This window comes from Dendrobates tinctorius, unplaced genomic scaffold (genome assembly GCF_039654945.1).
Source record: "Dendrobates tinctorius isolate UK_male_01 unplaced genomic scaffold, ASM3965494v1 ptg000020l, whole genome shotgun sequence".
In the NCBI taxonomy this organism is placed as follows: domain Eukaryota; kingdom Metazoa; phylum Chordata; class Amphibia; order Anura; family Dendrobatidae; genus Dendrobates; species Dendrobates tinctorius.
The window spans coordinates 27,915,011-27,921,010 of NW_027361688.1; positions in this window are offsets into that span (position 1 = coordinate 27,915,011).

The window sequence follows — 6,000 nt, forward strand, 5'->3', positions numbered from 1 at the left end:
CGCTCCGTACACCTCGTACACACGCGGCCCCGCTCCGTACACCTCGTACACACGCGGCCCCGCACCGTACACCTCGTACACACGCGGCCCCGCACCGTACACCTCGTACACACGCGGCCCCGCACCGTACACCTCGTACACACGCGGCCCCGCTCCGTACACCTCGTACACACGCGGCTCCGCTCCGTACACCTCGTACACACGCGGCTCCGCTCCGTACACCTCGTACACACGCGGCCCCGCACCGTACACACGCGGCTCCGCTCCGTACACCTCGTACACGCGCGGCTCCGCTCCGTACACCTCGTACACACGCGGCTCTGCTCCGTACACCTCGTACACACGCGGCTCCGCTCTGTACACCTCGTACACACGCGGCTCCGCTCCGTACACCTCGTACACACACGGCTCCGCTCCGTACACCTCGTACACACACGGCTCCGCTCCGTACACCTCGTACACACACGGCTCTGCTCCGTACACCTCATACACACGCGGCTCTGCTACATCCACACTGTAAACCCCTCCTGACCCCACTCTTCCTCATACAAATCACTGTTCACCCAGCTTTCCCCTATACAAATTATTATACACCTACAAATACCGCCACTCCATGACAAGACCACCCAGGGCTGGGCTGGGGGGCAGAGAGGCATTTGCCCCCCCACGAGGCCGGTTAATTAGCACCAGACAGGGCCTCGCCGCTTGCTCGCCAGCCCCGCAGCCACAGCGTGTACATACATGACAGAAAACAACATGGCCGCGGCAGTGGAGCGGAGAGTGAGCGGCCAACCACACACAGAGCAGACACAGCGCGGAGCGGGTGGGCGGGGCTCAGTCACGGCACTAACTGCAGGCTGAGAACGCGTTGCCGTGGCAGCCGGCGGCGCGCTGGGATTGGGGCAATGGCGTAGCTCAAATGCTCAAATCTCTTCTGTGTGCACAGGACCTGTGATGAGGTCACAGAAGGGGAGGAGTCAGGGGTCACATGATCAGGGGCCTCAGTGTAACTGTATGCAGGACTCTACTGTGCTGGTTGTCATTGTGCTGTATGAGGGGAAGTGGTGTATGTGTGAGGTAGGTACTGCTTTGTATGGAGGAAAGCTGGGTGGACACTGGTTTTATGGAGGAAAGCTGAGTGGATACCAATTTGTATGGGGGAAAGCTGGGTGGATACTGTTTTGTATGAAGGAAAGCTGCGTGAATACTGATCTGTAAGGGGGAAACTGCTTTACATTGTATTTGTTCTGGGGGGAAAGCTGGGTGAATAGTGATTTGTATGGCAAAAAGTTGGTGCATACTTATCTGTATGGTGGAAAACTGAGTGGATACCAAATTATATGGGGAAAACTGGGTGGATACTGATTTGTATGGGAAAAGCTGGGTGGATACTGTTTTGTATGTAGGAAAGCTGAGTGGATACCAATTTGTATGCGGGAAATTGGGTGGATACTGATTTGTATGGAGGAAAGCTGAGTGAATACTAATTTGTAGGGGGGAAACTGCCTTACATTGTCTTTGTTCTGGTGGGAAAGCTGGGTGAATAGTGATTTGTATGGCGGAAAGTTGGGTGCATACTGATGTCTATGGGGGAAAGCTGGGTGGATATTGATTTGTATGGAGGAAAGCTGAGTGGATACTTATTTGTATTGGGGAAAGCTCAGTGGATACTGTTTTGTATGTAGGAAAGCTGAGTGAATAATGATTTGTAAGGGGGAAACTGCATTACATTGTATTTGTTCTTGGGGGGGAAGCTGGGTGAATAGTGATTTGTATGGGGGAAACCTGGGTGGATACTGGTTTGTATGGGGGGGGCGGAAGCTGGGTGAACACTATTTTGCATGGAGGAAAGCTGAGTGGATACCAACTTGTTTGGGGGAAAACTGGGTGGATACTGTTTTGCAAGGAGGAAAGCTGAGTGAATAATGATTTGTAAACTGCCTTACATTGTATTTGTTCTGGGGAGAAATCTGGGTGAATAGTTTTTTGTATGCCGGAAAGTTGGGTGCATACTGATTTGTATGGGTGAAAGCTTGGATACTGTTTTGTAAGGAGGAAATCTGAGTGAATACCAATTTGTATGTGGGAAATCTGGGTGGATACTGGTTTGTATGAGGAAAGCTGGGTGGATTCTGTTTTGTATGAAGGAAAGCTGAGTGAATACTGATTTGTAAGGGGGAAACTGCCTTACATTGTATTTGGTCTGGGGGGAAAGCTGGGTGAATAGTGATTTGTATGGAGGAAAGCTGAGTGAATACTGATCTGTATGGGGGAAAGCTGGGTGGATACTGTTTTGTATGGAGTAAAGCTGAGTGAATACTGATTTGTAAGGGGGAAACTGCCTTACATTGTATTTGGTCTGGGGGGGAAAGCTGGGTGAATAGTGATTTGAATGGTGGAAAGATGGGTGCATACTTATTTGTATGGGGGAAAGCTGCATGGATTCTGTTTTGTATGGAGGAAAGCTGAGTGGATGCCAATTTGTATGGGGAACAACTGAGTGGATACTGTTTTGTATGGCGAAAAGCTGAGTGAATACTGATTTGTAAGGGGGAAACTGCCTTACATTGTATTTGTCCTGGGGGGAAAGCTGGGTGAACAGTTATTTGTATGGTGGAAAGTTGGGTGCATACTAATTTGTATGGGGGAAAGCTGGGTGGATACTGTTTTGTATGGAGGAAAGCTGAGTGGATGCCAATTTTTATGGGGGAAAACTGGGTGGATACTGGATTGTATGGGGGGAAAACTGGGTGAATACTGTTTTTTATAGACGAAAGCTGAGTGTATAGCAATTTGTATGGAGGAAACCTGAGTGAATACTGATTTGTATGAGGGAAAGCTGGGAGAATACTGTTTTATATGGAGGAAAGCTGAGTGAATACTGATTTGTAAGAGGGAAACTGCTTTACATTGTATTTGTTCTGGGGTGAAAGAAGGGTGAATAGTGATTTGTATAGCGGAAAGTTGGATGCATGCTGATTTGTATGGGGGAAAGCTGGTTGGATACTGTTTTGTATGGAGGAAAGCTGAGTGGATACCAATTCGTATGGGGGAAAGTTGGTTGGATACTGTTTTGTATGGAGGAAAGCTGAGTGGATACCAATTTGTATGGGGGAAAGCTGGGTGGATACTGTTTTTTATGGAGGAAAGCGAAGTGGATAGCAATTTGTATGAAGGAAAGCTGGGTGGATACTGTTTTGTATGGAGGAAAGCTGAGTGAATACTGATTTGTATGAGGAAAAACTGGGTGGATACTGTTTTGTATGGAGGAAAGCTGAGTGAATAATCATTTGTAAGGGGGAATCTTCCTTACATTGAATTATTTCTGGGGGGAAAGCTGAGTGAATAGTGATTTGAATTGCGGAAAGCTGGGTGGATACCAATTTGTATGGGGAAAAGCTAGGTGGATGCTCTTTTGTATGAAGGAAAGCTGAGTGGATACCAATTTGTATAGAGGAAAAATGGGTGGATACTGGTTTGTATGGAGGAAAGCTGAGTGGATAACAATTTGTATGGAGGAAAGCTGAGTGGATACCAATTTGTATAGGGGAAAGCTGGGTGGATACTGTTTTGTATGGAGGAAAGCTGAGTGGATAACAATTTGTATGGAGGAAAGCTAAGTGAATACTGATTTGTAAGGGGGAAGCTTCCTTACAGTGTATTTGTTCGGGGGGCAAGCTGGGTGAATAGTGATTTGTATGGCAAAAAGTTGGGTGCATTCTGATCTGTATGGGGTAAACCTGGGTGGATATTGTTTTGTATGGAGGAAAGCTGAGTGGATAACAATTTATATTTGGGAAAGCTGGGTGGATACTGTTTTGTATGGAGGAAAGCTGAGTGGATACCAATTTGTATGGAGGAAAGCTGAGTGAATACTGATTTGTAGGGGAGAAACTGCCTTGTATTTGTTTTGGGGGGAAAGCTGGGTGAATAGTGATTTGTATGGCAAAAAGTTAGGTGCATGCTGATTTGTATGGGGGAAAAGCTGAGTTGATACTGTTTTTTATGGAGGAAAGCTGAGAGGATACCAATTTGTATGGAGAAAAGCTGAGTGATTACTGATTTGTAAGGCTATGTGCACACGGTGTGGATTCTTCTACGGATCCGCAGCGTTTCTGGCCCTGCGGATCCGCAGTACCATTCTTTGCAATGGTAAAACCAAAAACGCTGTGCACATGCTGCAGATTTTTCCGCGCAGATTTCCTGCGGGTTACAATCCGCAGCATGTCAATTCTTTGTGTGGATTCCGCTGCGGTTTCACACCTTCACCATTGTAAGGTGATAAACCGCAGGCTAATCCGCAGGTAAACCGCAGGTATTTTGACCTGCGGATTTTCCCAAATCCGCAGCACCTAAAACTACGTGTGCACATAGCCTAAGGGGCAACTGCTTTACATTTTATTTGTTCTGGGTGAAAGCTGGGTGAAAAGTGATTTGTATAGCGGAAAGTAGGGTGCATACTAATTTGTATGGGGGAAAGCTGGGTGGATACCAATTTGTATGGAGGAAAGCTGAGAGGATAACAATTTGTATGGGGAAAGCTGGGTGGATAATGATTTGTATGGGGAAAGCTGGGTGGATAATGATTTGTATGGGAGAAGCTGGGTGAATACTGTTTTGTATGGAGGACAGCTGAGTGGATACCAATTTGTATGGCAGAAAGCTGGGTGGATACTGTTTTATATGGAGGAAAGCTGAGTGGATACCAACTTGTGGGGGGGGGGAAGCTGAGTGGATACTGATTTGTATGGAGGAAAGCTGAGTGAATACTGATTTGTAAGGGGGAAACTGCCTTACATTGTATTTGGTCTGGGGGGAAAGCTGGGTGAATAGTGGTTTGTATGGAGGAAAGCTGTGTGGATACTGTTTTGCATGGAGGAAAGCTGAGTGGATACCAATTTGTATGGGGAAAGCTGGGTGGATACTGTTTTGTGTGGAGGAAAACTGAGTGGACACCAATTTGTTTGGAGGAAAGCTGAGTGAATACTGATTTGTATGGGGGAAACTGCCTTACATTGTAATGGTTCTGGGGGAAAGCTGGGTTAATAGTGATTTGTATGACGGAAAGTTAGGTGCATGCTGATTTGCATGGGGGAATGCAGGGTGGATACTGTTTTGTATGGGGAAAAAGCTGTGTGGATACTAATTTGTATGGGGGAAAGCTGGGTGGATACTGTTTTGTATGGAGGAAAGCTGAGTGGATACCAATTTGTATGGGGGAAAACTGGGTGAATACTGTTTTGTCTGGAGGAAAGCTGAGTGAATACTGATTTGTAAAGGGGAATCTGCCTTACATTGTATTTGTTCTGGGGGGGAAAGCTAGGTGAATCGTGATTTGTATGGCAGTAAGTTGGGTGCATACTGATTTGTATGGTGGAAAGCTGCGTTTATACTCTTTTGTATGAAGGAAAGCTGAGTGGATAGCAATTTGTATGGGGGAAAGCTGGGTGAAAACAGTTTTGTATGGAAGAAAGCTAAGTGAATACTGATTTGTATGTGGAAGGCTGGGTGGATACCAATTTGTATGGGGGAAAACTGGGTGGATACTGTTCTGTTTGGAGGAAAGCTGCGTGAATACTGATTTGTAAGGGGGAAACTGCCTTACATTATATTTGGTCTGGGGGGAAAGCTGGGTGAAAAGTGATTTGTATGGAGGAAAGCTGAGTGAATACTGATCTGTATGGGGGAAAGCTGGGTGGATACTGTTTTGCATGGAGGAAAGCTGAGTGGATAACAATTTGTATGGGGAAAGCTGAGTGGATACCAATTTGTATGGAGGAAAACTGGGTGGATACTGATTTGTATGGGAATAGCTGGGTGGATACTTACTGTTTTGTACGTTGGAAAGCTGAGTGGATACCAATTTGTATGCGGGAAAACTGGGTGGATAATGATTTGTATGGAGGAAAGTTGAGTGAATACTGATTTGTAAGAGGGAAACTGCCTTACATTGTATTTGATCTGGGGAGAAAGCTGGGTGAATAGTGATTTGTATGGCGC